This window comes from Geotrypetes seraphini, chromosome 9 (genome assembly GCF_902459505.1).
Source record: "Geotrypetes seraphini chromosome 9, aGeoSer1.1, whole genome shotgun sequence".
In the NCBI taxonomy this organism is placed as follows: Eukaryota; Metazoa; Chordata; class Amphibia; order Gymnophiona; family Dermophiidae; genus Geotrypetes; species Geotrypetes seraphini.
The window spans coordinates 122,448,818-122,466,410 of NC_047092.1; the positions used below are offsets into that span (position 1 = coordinate 122,448,818).

At 41.4% G+C, this 17,593-nt stretch overlaps 1 protein-coding gene across 1 annotated transcript in view; it reads left to right on the forward strand.

The window, feature by feature from the left end:
• The first annotated feature begins 527 nt into the window (after positions 1–527).
• USP40 (ubiquitin specific peptidase 40) overlaps positions 528–17,593 on the forward strand; it is a 179,643-nt gene continuing 162,577 nt past the window's right edge. Inside the window, exon 1 of the mRNA XM_033957628.1 lies at positions 528–684. The gene's annotated coding sequence lies outside the window, so the exon portion shown is untranslated. The remainder of the gene's footprint in view (positions 685–17,593) is intronic.

The window sequence follows — 17,593 nt, forward strand, 5'->3', positions numbered from 1 at the left end:
GGAGTAAAAATATGCACCCTAAAATAAAGTCCCTTAAACCTATTAGCTATGTTATATCATTTTCTATGCACATTGTCACAAGGAACCCCCTGTGAAGGCAAAGGAATCCTTGCAGTGCCCCAGAACTAATGACCAAAGTAAGGAATTGTCCTAGGAGAAAATAGTAGATAAACCTAAAATTCCTCCTAGGGCATTGCCAAGAAAGAAAATGCCTTTCCATAGCAGTGCACAGAAGGAGATAAAGACTCCTCATGCCTGTTTACCTTTTTCTAAGCAGCAAGTGAAAAGCAAGGTAACAGGACTACAAATCCCATCAGGCCAAGGGCAGAGAAGTCCTACAGCCAGGACTGGAACAGCTGCAGTGCCTAGCAAATCCAGAACTGGTTTGAGCCAGTTCAATAAGCACCTGAGCTCAGAATTAGCCAGAACTAAGGGCACACCTGCACTCCAGCACAGGTAGTTAGCCACTGAGAGAGAAAAGGGTAGGGCTCCTAGTTGCAGGGAGCTACACCAGAGGAGCCCAGCAGCAAGAGAGAGAAGGAAACCAGACCTTCTCTGCCTGGAAACAGAAGTGCACCTGAGCCTTATACTCCAGAAGGGCAGTTAGGATCTCAGGATTTTGTTGAGGACTCCTACACAAATGAAGATGATATAGAAATGAAGCTCACAGTATGGAAGAAATGAGTGAGGATTTCTCATGTGCTACTGACCCTGATTTAATGGAGTGGGACTAAGGAATAGTAGAAAAAGTTTGGAGTTTATCAAGAGGAAATTGTTGGTGAATGATTCCAGACTAGCCTTTGGCTAAAAGGGTCCCCCCCCCCCCCCCCACACACACACACTTGTTGCATGGAACTTGCAGGAAAACTGCATAGCCTAAAACCAGGACTGAATTTTGTTTTTCTGTTGTGCTGTTTGGGGCAATGCATGAAAATTGGTTACTTAAAGCACTGCTGGCCACAGGACACTGGGGAACTCTTTATTTCAAATCTAGTGGTATCTTGGTTGGAATTTTTGTACACCAAAATCTACAGGGCGGGTACAGATCCCAACACCTCTTGGGGATATTTTGGTTAATAAAACCCCAAGATTAACTTTTCCTCAGTGAAAGGACTTACAATAAGTCACAGTAGAATCTGGTTGAACAGGCCAGGTGGAAAACAGTTGCTGGGCCTGGAAGGGCCCAGCCCCGTGTGGCAGGTGTAAGCCTGAGGGCCTCAAAGAAGGCCATTAAAAGGCTGAGATAGAAGCCAGTGGAAGGCAACAAGCCAAATAAAGGAAACAAATGGGATTGTTTTTGTTTGTATGTTGTGCAAGGAGTATTGTTTGCTTGTATTTTTGGAACTCATTTATGAATTGCTACTAACTTGAGTTAAATTTACCAAGTCTGGTGTGAAATAAAGATTTATTTTGTGGCACCCAAATGTTTTGCACTATTTTTGAACTTTATTGTAGTCCTTCCCAGCTACCCATACCTCACTTTCACTCGGCTGAGGTCTGTGTGGCTTAGGGTATTGGCCCTGGACATGTCCAAGCGGCCACGCCCAGCCACAACATCCAACATACTGCTATGGCCTGTTCCTTCTATCTCTACAACATCATCAAAATTTGCCCCTTCCTCTCTGAGCACACTACCTGGACCCCTTGTCCACATTCTCGTAACCTCACACTTAGATTATTGCAATCTACTTCTAACTGTTCTCCTGCTGTGCGACCTCTTCCCCCCCCCCCTCCTACAATCTGTACAAAACTCTGTTGCACAGCCCATCTTCTACCAACCTCGCTAAACTCATGTTACCCCTCTCCTTAAATCACTTCACTGGCTCCCTATCTGCCTTCGCATACAGTTCCAACTCCTGTTACTAACCTACAAGTGTGTTCATTCTGCTACCCTTCAATACCTCTCCTCTTCTCTCTCTCCTTATACAACTCACAGAGAACTCCATTCCTCAGATCAGTTGCTCTTAGCTGTACCCTTCTCCTCCAGTGCCAATTCCAGACTTTGTTCCTTTCATCTAGCTGCCCCGTATGCCTAAAATAAACTACCTGAATTTGTCCACCACACCCCTTCCCTTGTTTAAAAGCAGACTGAAAACTCACCTCTTTTTATATATTCTTCAGTCCATAACCCTTCTCCCCTCTACCCTAGCCAGCAGATTAATCATTCCCCCTAACTGTATCCATGGTATCCTGTTTGTCTTGTCTGTTTCTATTGTAAGCTTCTTGAAGCAGGGTATGTCTCCTTTGTGACTCTTTATAGCTTTGCATACAACTGGTAGCGCTATATAAATAGTAGTAGTATTTTAGGCTTACCTCAAGGTCTTAGAAATACTCCAGTTCTTTTTCTGCCAGTTGCAGACTAACATTTTTTTAAACACTGACTGTCACCAGCTAAATAAGCCCAAGATAAGAACATAAGAATAGCCTTATTGGGTCCATCAAGCCCAGTAGCTTATTCTCACAGTGGCCAATCCAGGTCATTAGTACCTAGCCAAATATCTAATGCCAAGCCTTGTCTCAGCACTGTCATTTAATATCCGGCTCTTACTGGACAAGTGCTAGTCAAAAGGGGCTATGAGATAGGGCCCACATAAGACACTTATACTCCTTCCTCCCCCCACCCTCCCATTGCTAACTTCATTCCAATTCCCCTTTCACTTTCCCCTCTAAGCCAAAGCAGCTATACCCCTCCCCCAACCCCAGTTTACCTGAAAAAGCCTAGAGGTTCACTATTGACAGGTACTCAGTATAGACGTTACCATGTTGTCCCTGCAACTGAAATATCAATGTAATCCAACAAAAAGCGGTTGGGTAGAGATAAGACTTCAGAATCGGAGCTATACTTGATGTACAACATTCAGTTTCGCAAAACTGATATAATAGCTGGTCAGAAAAAACTCCATTCAACCAAACATCAATGCATAAACACATTCAATACACCAAAATTATCCCATGAATAAACATATGAGGGAGTGCTAAAAAGTTCTTAGTCCAACCAGGAAGAGAATGACATGGATACGGTTCAATCAATGATATGAAACAATGTCAAAACATAGATTTTCATTTCTGCAAATTAACACTCTGCACTTTCATTTCTGCAAATTAAACTCTCAGAATTTAGGAAGTTGGTTGGTTGGGCTGAGAACTTTTCAGCACCCCCTCATACACACCAATGGCATAACCATGGGGGGGGGGGGAAGGGCCTCGGGGTCCTGGGCCCTGTCACCTTTGGCTCAGGACTCCTCTGTTTTTATAGCCAATGGGGATGCCAAGCCCCGCTAGCCAAAGATATCACTTACTTGGATTGCGCCTGCAATGGCACTTGATCCAGACACGCTTTGGCTACTAATGCTGTTTCTCTCATAGAGGTCTAACTGAGCATGCATGGGAGAACTGGCATAAAGAGCTAAAGTGTGCTTGGTAAGTGCTGATGTAGGTGGAAGATGGCATCCCTACCAGCAAAAGTAATATTTTAATTGGTGGGTGTCTGTGGTGAGGGGGGGGGGGGGGAGATGGACGAATATTGGGACCCTTTAATCCATTATGGGAACCCCTGGTACACACATCAAGAATGTGTGCACTTTGATACAACTCAGGTATAGATGTGTTCAGACAAAATTTGGGTGGTGTGCACTGGAGTCACATATTATACATGTACTCTATAAAATATGTGCGTTCACCCAAACTTTGTGGAGGAGGGATTCCTTTACAGATTGTGAGTAGGACTTTGAGTCAGAAAGGGGCTTATCTGAGTAATATGATTGGAAGGCTTGAGGAAGCTGATCAGGAGACGTAGGGGAAGGATTGAAACTGGTCATTTGGGAGATGGAGGGTTTGGCAACAAGTGGCATCACCACAGGTATTAGTACTGATGACAGTTAATGCAGAATCATTACATTACTTGCCTGGACTTATAGCACAGAGGGCCCGCACTGTTGGACAAAGCATGTAATGAGGTGCCTGCGAATTAACTGTCTGCCCTGTGTGGTAAATGTAGGGCAAGCCCTCTACATTTACTGCACAGGAAGAGGAAGAGAGGAGAAGAAATTCTGGACCAATGGGAGGAGGGAGGGAGGAGAGAAATGTGAAGAGTAAATGAGTAAGGATGTGGCTCACAGATTTTAATTTCTCTGTATATAGAAAAATTCCCCTCTTGAGTCACATTCCGGGATCCTTGTGATTCACAAACTGATAAGATCAGGGCCTCAACCTCTTCCAGTTATGCAACAGAGCCTGCTGCTGATTTTCCATCCATTTGAAAAAGGATTTTTTTTTTCACCTCTGTTACTAATCTCGCTTTCTGTTTGCCAGTTTTAATATTTTTATATTCTATTTCCTTGTATCACTAAGAATATTTATCAGACATTTCCTTGTTTCATTTTTAATATTTACGAAAACCCCCACCCCACCCCGACCATACGCCTAAAATTGTAGTCATCAGTGGTTGAGTTACCTGAAGCTGAGTGCATGAACCAGAGGTAAGATGTGTATAGAGAAATGCACTGGCTAAATCTTGACTGTGGGGTGAGTGTCAAGAAGAACCAGGCCAGGAGTTCTTTTGTTGTTGTTGATTAAAGAATCAGTTCTGATCAGTTCTGATCTTACAATACTTTTAAAGGAAAATAAAACTAACACCCTTTAAAATGCAATAGTTTTAATTACACTGTCTAAAATATCTAAAACTCTTTTTAAAAAATTAGTTTAAAGCAGTTTTTAATAAATATTTACAAAATCATTTCAAATTCTATTCTTAAAATAGTATTTCCTATTACTTTTACCAAACTGGATCCAGTTACCCCTTAACTCTACTACTATCAGATAAAAGCAACATTCAGTGTGCACAGGCAAGTATATTTCTGTAAACTTTCCAAAATTATTTTTTTAAGTTTAACTATTGTGAATAGTCACAATTAACTATTTTGCTTCTCTTGTTTTCCAGGTTAACCCAGATTATTATTTTTTTTAATAAATCTTAAGTGGGTGTATGGTACTGTTCAAAAATGCCTCTGTTCAGTCTCTTGGTGTGTGTGTGTGTGTGTGTGTGTGAACTTTTCCTCCTTGATGTATTTATCTTTTCTTCTGTTCTTCAGGCCTCTTTCATCTTCAATCCTCTGTTTTTCTCCAGTTATTTTCTTTAAGTAAGGTTTAGGAAGAAGAACTGTCTCCCTATGAGTGTATTTCTAAAATGTGAGCCTACACAGGAACCTAAATTAGAGAATGACCCAGTGGATGTAACCCACGGCTAGCCGCGAGTAGCCACGGATAACCCGCCAAAACAGTGGAAGGTGGAAAGGTGCTCACCACAGGTATGGGGACAAGGACATCCATCACCCCGTGGAGCAGTGAATGGCCTTGTTCCCGCAGTTAAGGGAGGGAACGCGTGGGGTCCCCTCTCTCCTTCCTACCTACCCGAATCTTAACTCCCTCTCTCCCCCTTACCTTCGCGGTGCGTTTTAAGGTTTGAGACTTGTTGAAAGCTGCCTGAGCGTACATGCAGTCGCGTGCATGTGTGGGCAGAAGCTTCTCCTCTGGTTGCGTCAGAGGAGAAGTTTCTGCCCGCGACTGCACGAACACTCCGGCAGCTTTCAACAAGATACTCAAACTTTAAAACGTGCTGCAAAGGTAAGGGGGAGGGAGGGAGCTGCACGGACTATGCGAGGCGTGCCGAAGTGCAGTAAGGTGGTGAGAGGGAAGGGGATGGGATGTGGCGGGGATAGGGTGGTGAAGGGGACGGTGGTCCTGTGTCGGGGACAGATTTTTTTTCCCCGTGTCATTCTCTAACCTAAATGTTTATCTGACTGTAGCAAAATAAAACTAAATATCTCCCTGTCGAATAACCTGTCTGCTCATCTTCTTGTTCTGAAATTCAACATCAGACTTCAAATCTCAGTAGGCAGTTATTTTCACTCATGCTCCAATAGTCACTCACTTAAAAAAACATACTCTAGTTCAGCTTTTAATAAGGTCTTCAGCAACTAGGACTTTAAATTATATGCTGAAGAAAACCAAAACTCCAAACTTTTTTTTTTTAAGCTTACAAAAGCTGGAACTCCAGTTCCTTCACAGAGCCAATTTTTTCTCTTAATGAAAAATTATATGTCCTAATATTATAGAAGCTCTCACCTTAGGAGAGAATGTGATAAAATATTCTTTAGTTTTATCTCTGCTGAGAATCGAAGTTATCTTCACAAATCCTGCAGATCCAAATTCTCCACTAAAATTCTCAGTTTCAGGCATTCAATAATTTATTAATCACTCAAAACTCTCATAACCTAAATATTATTTCTCTCACACAGAGCACTCTGTCGCAGCTTCTTATCTCAGCAGATCTTCAGTTGCTCTCTCATGCAGCTGCCTCTACTCAGCCAGCTTCCTGACTTGTTCCAGCCAATCAGCATTATGCATTATCATTCTATGGAAATGTCTGCACATTTACAGCATTATCTTTGCTGGATAATATTAAACTATTAAATTTAATTTTAAAAATTCTAAACCCTCTAGTTCTTTATTTGAATAAGGGTCGGAAGAATACAAAGTTTTATAATATTTCAAAAATTGTTTTAAGATAATTCCAATTTGAGATTGAGTCTCCCCATTCTCATCTTTGATAGCCACAATTTTTACTTTCCTCTTTTTAGCTTTAAGGTAATTAGCTAATACTCTTCCCGCTTTATTAGCGTTTCCATAATACAGTACATACGTACTTTAGACAATGTAGTATCAGACGGAAAGCTGCTTGAGTTTTCACGACTGCAACAAAAATTTGGTATTGCTAAATCTCAAAGTTATAGGTGGTTACAGTTGAAGCAAGCCATTCAGGAGGGGTTCACTGATTGGAAAAATCTTAAATCAGTATAGTTTGCCATTCCTGTGCTTCCAGGCAGATTTCCTGGATCACCAGGCTGCTCAGTGGTATAAATTAATATCTGTATTTTTGAATAAGAAACCAAAAACTGGTCTTCATGACATTTGGAGCATTGAGATAAAGCATCAGATTACTGCGACTCAATGACCACAAATCTGGACTTGGAGGATGAGATGTACGGTGTTTGCATCTATGAGACAAACTTTTTTTTTTTTTTTTACATGGAGCAGTTTGGATCCCAGTTTGGTTACAGAAATTAGATAGTTCCAAGTCTAATAGGTGTTGGCACTGTCATCTTGAAACTGGGACAATAGATCATTTATTATTTTATTGTCCCTTTATACTTCAATTTTGGAGATCCATTTGGGATCAGATAAAAAAAGTAATGGAAAATCCACTGGTACTTACATATGACACTGTGCTAATTGGCACTATGAAGAGAGCGAAAAGCAAAATATCATCTCGCAATAATAAATTTCTATTTATTATGACAGGGGTTGCCATTCAGCTGATTTTAAGAAATTGGAAAAACTGGGATAGACTGAACTACCTTTTGGTGGGAGTCTATATGTCATATTTTTAGCATGGAACGAAGTATGGCTATACATCAGGGACATTATAAGAAGTTTCTGAAGATTTGGGAGCCATTGACAATTTTGCAAAAAGTGATTAATGATTATGCCCCTCGGTCATACATGTCAAGGGTGGGTGGGAGGGCAGGTTGGAATGTATTTTTCAATTTCTCAATTTGAGTGGTTTTTTTTGTTTGTTTTTTTGTTGTTTTTTTTAATATAATTGGGGGTGATATCTATTTGTCATAAATTATAATTGTAAATGTATTTAAGTACTTTTATAGAGTTATATGATTGTATTATATCCTGCAATTAATCATGGCTTTAAAATGAATAAAGAATTTAAAAAAAAAAAAAAACTATTAACTTTAAAATATTTTTTTAAAACCTGTCTGGACTCTCCTGCCCTTGGACAGCTGTAACATATAGGGCTCCTTTTATCAAGGTGCACTACGGGGGTTAGCACGTCTGACATTTCATCACATGCTAATCCCCGCGGCAAGCCAAAAACCTAACGCCTCGTCAATGGAGGCATTAGCAACTAGCTCGGCAGGCGGTATTCCGTGCGTTAACTGCCTACCACACCTTGATAAAAGGAGCCCATAGTTATTTTGTAACCCACTGATTACATTTAAACAAATGTAGTCAAAAACAAAAAGTTTAACTTTAGACTAAAAATACAAATTAAATAATGCATCTAATTTCCTATTTTTATATATAACATTGTCAACAATTGTAAAATTTGTAAAGGCGACCATTCAAATATCAAGTCAGTTTTAACTTTTTTTTTTTTTTTTTTTAATACTACTGGCATCATGACTCAATCTGTGCTTTGGCACAATAAACACAATTCTATAATCTAGATCCACACTTTTAGACATCCATTGCCCAAATATCTAGACTTTTAGCACTTGCATGTGTAAGGGTGCACTTACTCACAAAAGTGCCAGCAGGATGTCTAGTCACTATTCTGCAAATACTCTCTTAACTTACATATCGCATGTGTGCAAGAGAGTATACTTGTAAGTATACACTTATATGGCTGCCTTGCCTTGTCCGGTGCATCCCACAGGTTGGGTTTTCTTTGAGTCAGAGAAAGTGAGAGATACCTAGAGGTAGAGTCAGGTGGGTATCACCAAGGAAGGGGGTGCTAATTTGAATCAGGGAGGGGAATTGTCAAATGGATGGGTACGTGGTACATACCACTAGATAGCAGGGTTTAAATTTTTGTTAGTTGGGAGAAAAGAGGGTGAATCGAGCCATCAGGTGGGGGTCAATGCAAATGCTGGTAGCTTATCACTAGTGTTTTTTTTATATTCCATCCTTGCAGTCAATGCCTGAGCCAATCACTGCTCAGGTTCTGACGGGAAGAGTGGCATTTTGTAGTGAACTGCAGATCACTGTCAGTTTTAATGTAAAGTTAATTTGTATGCTTATTGATCATTGATTTGTAGGTAGTTTTGCAGCAATAATTCTGTGGTAGAGCCACAGCTCTACTACAAGGGTTTCTCCATCAGCCATTGTTCCCTAAGTGCTGCTACTTTGCCTTGTTGAATAGGTTTAGGATAAGTCTCTGGGTGGGTGTATTAACCCCTACTGTCTCCAACTTCAAGTCCTATTCTTGCTTTGTGATATTGGAGAGCAATCCAGAAGGATTCTTATATTTGGCAGAATTAGTTGGCTGCAAATTCTGCAAACATCCAAGACCTGGTATGTGAATGGCATATCTGCAAAAGCCCCTATTTCTTTGCCCAGGTCTATATGGGGGCATGCATCCAGTTTTGTGCATCCTTCTGTCACGCAAACAGCGCACAACGTACAAGTGGTTGTTTGATTTTATTAAAACAGTGGTGGCTAACACCCAGCCACAGTCAGGGCCGGATTTTCCTATAGGTTAACTAGTTTTCAGCCTAGGGCCTCAAGATCAAGAGGGGTCTACATTCAAATTGTTAGCAAAATTAAAATTACACTATTCTAAAAACAGTGAACACTAAAACACTGAACTGAAAATAAGGAGAAATTCTACGCATATGACTAATAAACAAACATAAAAATGTATTGGTTAAGATCAACGCGTTCAGCTCATTGGGTCTGTTTGTTTGTATATACTAGATTGCACCAAAGTATAGTTCATACGTTCACTGATTGCTATGGCAAATATTGACGTGCCTTATGCTACTAAGCTCTGGTTTGTTCTTGCATAAATAAAGTGCAGATTGGTGTAGATTGGAACAGACAAACGAACAGACCTATTGATATCCCGACATTCGGTTATATTCGTATTACTTTGATAATATGAAACACGTATTAATGTCCCATACAGACTGGTATCAAATAATATTCAAAGAAAATATTCAAGTGGCCTTCCCCAATGTGGAATCAATCTTACGGCTGTTTCTCAGTTTAATAGTCACTGGTACTGGAGAAAGGTCATTTTCAAGACTTAAAAATATCAAAAATCAATTAAGAAGCACAATGACCCAGACGAGGTTGTCTTCATTGAGTATTTTGTGCATCGAAAATGAGACCTTCAGAAAAATAGATTTTGATGAACTTATAGAAGAATTCTGTGTGAAAAAGTTTAGAAAGAAATTCTTCTAATCTACTATTTCGTTTTAAATGTATACTTGGATTGAATCAGTTCTTAAATAAAATAACTATTAACATAAAATTTAATATGATATACAATTTGATATTTTCTTTTTTGTGATCTGGATTTTGATTGAATAAAGTTCCATTTTTGGTTTAGTTTAAGATTTAAAATTCATAATAATTCATACTTAAGCTTTAAATGTGAATTATTATGAAATAAATTTATCTGAATTGAATTTGGTTTAATCTTCAATGTATTGAATATATTTTATTTAATTTGATAGAAAATATGATTTTTATTGCGTATTTTATTTTCGTAGTCAAAGATTTTCATTATTTGAATTTTGTTTCTTTGTAAATGTTGTGTGTTATATTTGATTAGTTATTGTTACATGTTACAAGTACTATATATGGTGCTGAGAATAAATGTCCAAATAAGTGTTCTCGACTTTTTTTATTTATTATTCGTGTCACATTTTTTATAAAGGTTAGTACCAATAACAACATGTTTCATTTAACATATTGATATATATTACAGTAATGATGTATTTTATTATCTCTCATGTAATTTACAAACTTAAAAATGGGAGGTGAAAGGGCCTCATAAGTGGAATAGCCTAGGGCAGTGATGGCTAACCTTTTTGAGCCCGAGTGCCCAAACTGCCGCACAAAACCAAAGAATTTCCTCAAAGTGCCAGCACGTCAATTAAACCTTAATAACAAGATTTTAGTATTTAAAAACTCTTTATAAAGTTGCCTGAACTATGTAACATCATTTTTAAAGGTTGGAATCTTTGTATTGTCAGAGAATCAATTTGATTCACAATCCTTTGGTTTTCATTTCAATTTATTGGCAATTTATAATGTTTTAATGATTTCATTCATGGGCCGAATACACACATACTTTTCTCTGTCGCCGCACTCTTTGACCAAAAGATTTGTAAGCCTGCAACCACGTCAAGGTAGACTCTTTCAGCAGCTCCCCTCCCTCCCCCTTACCTTTGTGGCCAAGTCAAAATGATCTACTAACAATAAAATTTTAAAAACACAAAGCACGCTGTACGCAGAGAAAATGTTAATTATCATTTATATTCCGCTGGTTTTCAAAGAGGTCAAGGCAGATGACTTTATGCAATGTCACCTCAGTAACAACTATACAAAAATAGACAAATATTCCCCCTCCCTTTTTACTAAACCGCGATAGCGGTTTTTAGTGCAGGGACCTGCGCTGAATGCCCCACGCTGCTCTTGAAGCTCATAGGCTCCCTGCGCTAAAAAACGCTTTTGTGGTTTAGTAAAAGGGGGCCATAGTGCAAAATATAGACAGCATATATAAATTCTCAAAACGGACACATTTTGATCACTAAATTGAAAATAAAATCATTTTCCTACCTTTGGTAATTTCATCAGTCTCTGGTTGCACTTTATTCTTCTGACTGTGCATCCAATATTTCTTCCCTTTTTTCAGCCTCCTGTATGCTTACTCTCCTCCAGACCTCATTCCCTCCCCAAACTTTTTCTTTGTTTCACCCTGCCCCCTTCTTTCTTTTTCTCTCTCTCCATACCCCCTTTCATTCTGTATGTCTGTCTTTCTCTCTCTCTCCGTGCCCCATTTTTCTTTGTTTCACCCAGCCCTCTTTCTTTTTTTTTTTCTGGCTCCCTGTCCCCCCCTTTCTTTCTTTCTCCTTGCCCTCCCCTATGCCACCACCATTGGGAAAATGCTGCCACCGCCACTGGGGAATAGGCTGCCAATGCCGCTATCGGGAACAGGCCGGCGCCGAGTTCGCCCTGCTTCTCTTCCCCGCGGGGCCGACCAACTCTCGCCACTCGACGTCAATTCTAACATCGGAGAGGACGTTCTGGGCCAGCCAGGCAGCGATTGGCTGGCCCAGAACATCCTCTCCAACATCAGAATTGACGCGGGTGGCGAGAGTTGGTCGGCCCCACAGGGAAAAGCAGGGAGAACTTGGCACCGGCCTGTTCCCAATGGCGGCGGTGGCACTCAAGTGGCTAAAGAGACGCAGTTTGCCAGCCTAGGGAGAACACTGGAGGGTGGCCAGCTGTGCACCCCCTTGGGGTGTAAAACTGGGGCAGACTGCCCCCACCCCCACCTTGGTATGCCACTGTCTGTACCTCACTCCCTCCCTATGACGAAAAATTCTCCTTTCTTCTATTCCCCGTGTACACAACCATCTCTTTCCCTCCCTTCCTCTCTCCCAAGTCCTTGCCTTCTGTGTGCAAAAACCCATTCCCTCCCCAACCTCAGCATCTCTTTCCCTCCCTTCCTCTCTCACAAGTCCATGCCTTCTGTGTCCAAAAACCCATTCCCTCCCCTACCTCAGCATCTCTTTCCCTCCTTTCCTCTCTCCCAAGTCCATGCCTTCTGTGTCCAAAAACCCATTCCCTCCCCCACCTCAGCATCTATTTCCCTCCCTTCTTCTCCCAAGTCCATGCCTTCTGTGTCCAAAAACCCATTCCCTCCCCCACCTCAGTATCTCTTTCCCTCCCTTCCTCTCTCCCAAGTTCATGCCTTGTGTCCAAAACGCACTCCCTCCCCCTTTTGTGTTCCCCGTTTGCCTCCAAGCCCATCTTAGCAACTTTCTCAGCAAAATGTAGCTCGAGCCGCGTAGGCTTGTCTTCTATTTCCTGCCTGTCCCGCCGCGCACACATAGCCGACTAGAAGTCTTCCCCGACGTCAGCGCTGACGTCGGAGGGCGGGCTTTGCTTAACCCTCCATCCGACGTCAGCGCTGACGTCGGGGAAGATTTCCGATTGGCTGTGTGAGCTGCAGGGCAGTCGGAGTAGAAGGCGAGCCTCGCGGCTCGAGTTATATTTAACCCCGCGGGTCCCCCATCGTCCCCGTTCAGCTCTCTCTCCTGTGCACCCCCTGGTAGTACTGCCCTGAAGGCGGCCCTGCACGTGCCAGCTGCAAGGCCTTCACGTGCCACAGTTGGCACGTGTGCCATAGGTTCGCCATCGCTGGCCTAGGGCCTCTTTTCATCTAAATCCGGTCCTGGCCACAGTCCATTTACTGCAACTACATAAAGATTGGCTTTGTCTCTGGCAGCATTCAAATCCATTGTAAAAGCCTCCTTTTTTTTGAAGTTGCTTTTTAAGTCCTAACTTCAGCTCACTTGTAAATTACCCATATCTGTTTGTCAATCCCTCTATAGTTCCCCACCCTATCTACCTCTGTAATTCTCAACCTGAGCAGCATGTATGGATTCAACCTTTATGTCCCGTTTGTCATAATTAAAGATTGTAAGCTCACTCTCTCTTCCATGTTAATGTACAGTGCTGTGTACATCTGGTAGCACTATAGAAATGAAAAGTAGTAGTAGTACATGGTGTGTCCTGGTATAAATGCCAGGTCTGTGGGTGTAAGGGATGCTAAGCACTCCAAATATTGAACAACCTTAGTCATTTTGCCCCTGGAGAAGTAGCTCCCTTTAGCACCTCTAATCATTTTTAAGGTTAGCACCTAAGCATACCAGAGTATAAATGTTATGTTGTAAACTGCTAGATACCATGGATTATAATTGGTTTTAAATAAATAAAATATACGAGGACTGATTTAAAAGGAATGAAACTTGGATTTGTTTGTTTTTTTTAATTCAGAATTAGGTGACTCCAGGAACTGGACGTTTTTCTTTTTCAAAGTACCATCCTTCACATTCAATATTTTTTGCAGTATTTCAAAAACAATTCAAAGATGTGCAGTAGACTGTTTTTGTGACCTCACTTTTAGCACTGCAGCAGTGGTGTTTTTCCACCACCAAAATATTGTAGCATGGCTAATTATTTCACCACACTTCAAGAGTTTCATTACTACTTTTTCCAAGTTTAACACAAAATTCATACCTTTTGGTGTACTCTCACGGACACATCTTCCTCATCGGCTATGATGAAATGTACTGGCCTACAGAGTATCCAAGGGTTGGACGCCACTGAATGGATAATAGTAGTGAGTTTTAGAGTTCATCCTAGGCTTGAGTGAATGAATGTCATCTTTGTTATTTAAAAATAGAGTTCCTTTTCTTTACTTAGGGCTCCTTTTACAAAGGCGCGCTAGCGGGGTTAACACGCGTGACTTTTCATCATGCACTAACCCCCGCGCTGGCCAAAAACTACCACCTGCTTAAAAGGAGGCAGTAGTGGCTAGCGCATCCGGTGGTTTAGCGGGCGGTATTACGCGCGTTAAACTGCAAACACGCCTTTGTAAAAGGAGCCCTTAGTTTTTATTCTTATTATATTATACTAGTCTTTAAGCCCGTCTATATTATACTGGTCTTTAAGCCCGTTACATTAACGGGTGCTAGAATAGATGTGTCTGTCTGTCTGTGTTTCTTTATCTCTCTCTCCTTGGCCGCTGTCTGTATCCTTCTTCTCTCCCTCCCCTCCGAGCAAAGCTGTCTGCCCCGAGCACATACCTCCCCCTCAAATGTCTCTCCATGGCCTCTTCTGTCTTCCCCCCAGAGCAAAGCTGTCTGTCCACAGCACACCTCCCCCCAAAGCAGCCCCCTTTCCCTCTCCCTATCTCTCCATGGCCCCTTCTGTCTTCCCCCCAGAGCAAAGCAGTTTGCCCCAAGCACACCCCTCCCCCCAAAGCAGCCCCCTTTCCCTCTCCCGCTGATTCTCTCTCTCTGGCCCCCTTTCTCTGTCTGTCTTTCTGTCCCTCTCCCTGCCCCTGTGTCTTTCTTTCTTTCTTTCTTTCTTTCTTTCTTTCTGTCTCCCTCCCTCCCGCTGTCTGTCTGTCATTTTTCCCCATTTCCCTGTGCAGCAGCATTTTCATCCCACTTCCCTATGCAGCAGCAACAGCATTTCCCTCCTATCCCCCCTTTCCTGTGCAGAAGCAATAGCAGCATTTTCCCCCACCCCCCTTTCCCTTCTCTTACCTTTTCTTCCCTTACCCTTCCCTGCTCCGTTCGGCCCCTCCCCCTTCTTTTACTGCCGTTGTCCTGCTCGATCTGGCCTACTCCTGACCCTCCCACCGCCGACAAACCTCCGGGCTCCAGCCATGTAGGCAGCACTTTAAACGCGCTGCTTCGTGGCTTTCTACTGTCGATTTCCTCTCCCGCATCTGTCTCCGATGATGTCATCAGAGACGCGGCAGAGGAAATCGGCAGTAGAAGGGCGCGAAGCAGCGCGTTTATAGTGCTGCCTACGCCGCTGGAGCTGGGAGGTTTGTGGAGGGTCAACTGCATTTTCCATCCCATTGTCCCCAAAGAGCTCAAAACAGGTTACAGGTTAAACCTACATAATTTCAGTACAAGATTACAACACAAGTTTTAATCCTAATTTAGCACATACTAGCACATACTGAATATTAATATTCAGTTTACTGGTTATGATTTGGCATTGATATCCTCAGTACAAATAATCCTAATTTGACAGATATGGACAGTTTACAGGTTAGATTTGCCATAGTTACAGTGCAAGATTTTACAATGTAAATTTTCCTTATATGACACATACTTGTTTCTGGTATCAATATACATTTCTTTGTAGTCCATGGATCAAGAGCAGAGGTTTAGTTGAAGAGGTATGTTTTTTTTGTTTTGTTTTGTTTTTTATTGCTTTTCTAAAGTTGAGGAGTCCTTCAAGGGATCTGATCTGTGGTGGCAATCGATTCCAATGGCTCAGTATGAAGTGGGAGTAGGACCATTATTTGGCGATTTGCAGTTGAAAGGCATGTCCGGGGGCATTTTGAGGCATATTTCATCCTGGGAGGGCCAGTTAGGCACATACGGAAGAAGTTTAGCCATTATGTATCCCAGTGCCATGTAGTGCAAGGATTTGAGCGTTAGCATCAGGCTCTTGAAGACATGTTTGGCTACAGGGAGGCAGTGAGCTGATGCTAGAGCATGGAAGACTGGGTGGTGGGCACGGAGAATTTTTAGAAGTCTGATCGCATTTTGAACACACTGGAGCCATCTTAAATCTTTCACCATGAGACCATTGAATAGTGCATTGCAGTAATCCATGCGTGAGAGTACTAAGGCACAGAGTAGTTGGGCAAAGTCACTCTGAACAAATGTTGCAGGTAATAAAATGAGGAAGATATTACCTGAGAGAGATGGTCAGAAAGCAACAGGTTGCAGTTAAGGAGTATTCCTAGGTTGTGCACTTGGACTTTCGCAGTTATAGTAGTCGAGTCCTAGCGCAGCAAAGGACGGGCATGGTCGCAGTGTTCTTTGCAGATCCAAAGGAGTTCTGTCTTGGAAACATCCAATTTTTGATTTCCAAAAGGCAGTTAGGAGTTTTGCAATGTGGGCGTTATGGGCTTCTCCTAGTGGTAGGTGCAGTTGGATGTCATCTGCAAAGGAGTGACTCTGTATTTGATATTTGCAGGCTATGTCTAGGACAGGTCTAACACAGAGATTGAATAATAGGGGGGGGGGGGAGGACACACACACCACTTTGATCCTCACCTGGTGATTGTGGTTTATTCTTATACTTTACTTATACTACTGTATACTAAAACATAAAACAAATATTAGGGACCCATGTAGTCCAATTTTCTATGCATGTACAAATGGCACTTAAATCCTCAAAATCTCAAGTTTATGTAAACCTATCTCTGATGTATATTCATTGTGGTAATCTGGAAAACATGACTGGCCAGGTGTGTCTCTTTCAGAGGACTGTAAAGCAGTGAACTACATCATAATGGGAAAAACTGTATATGACTGTATATATTAGGACACTTTTATGAAAACTCCAAAGTCACCTACTGTTTTTTGTATCAACTGTATATATGTACACTGCAATTCTGCCCCACTTCTCCCCCCCCCCCCAAAAAAAAAAAAAATCTATCCTGAGTATATGTACATACAGATTACATAAAAGTAGGTAAAATCCAGTGATGTGACTCATTTTTATGCATGGATATAGTTTTGTGATTTTATGCATGTCTGCACAATTAAGTACATATAAAACATGCTCAGTTGCAGAAAATATTTTATTAAATTAGCTCTAATGCAAACTGTTGCAGTTTGCCATTGTAGAGAATCTTGTTCAAGTAAGACAATATTAGAAGTTATGACCTACCATCTCTGCTTGATCTAACTCTCACACTTTGCCCTTTCTGAAATTTTATTTCCGCGTTACTGAAAGCTATTGTATGTTATATTTACCAAGTGGCAATAACTATACTAGTTTACCTTTTGTACTGATATGCAAATCTGATGTTCTGGAATTTAGAAATACATAAATGGAGGTAATATTTAACCCTACTGCAAATAAATTTACCTCCAGCTTCCATGTAGGGTGGAGGGGTAGCTTAGTAGTTAAAGCACTGGCTTATCATCCAGGGACATCTATTCAAATCCTACTGTTGCTATTTATGATCATGGGCAAGTCACTTAACCCTCCATACCTCAGTAGCAAAATTAGATTTTGAGCCTAACAAGGAAATACCCAGTGTACCAAAATGAAACTCACCTTGAGTTACCACTGAAAAAGATGTAAGCAAATTTTGGTGCCAAAATTTGTACACAGATCAAAAATGTGCATGTAAATTAATTAGCTAACAGGCCATTAACTAGCAATTGAGGTCAATCAA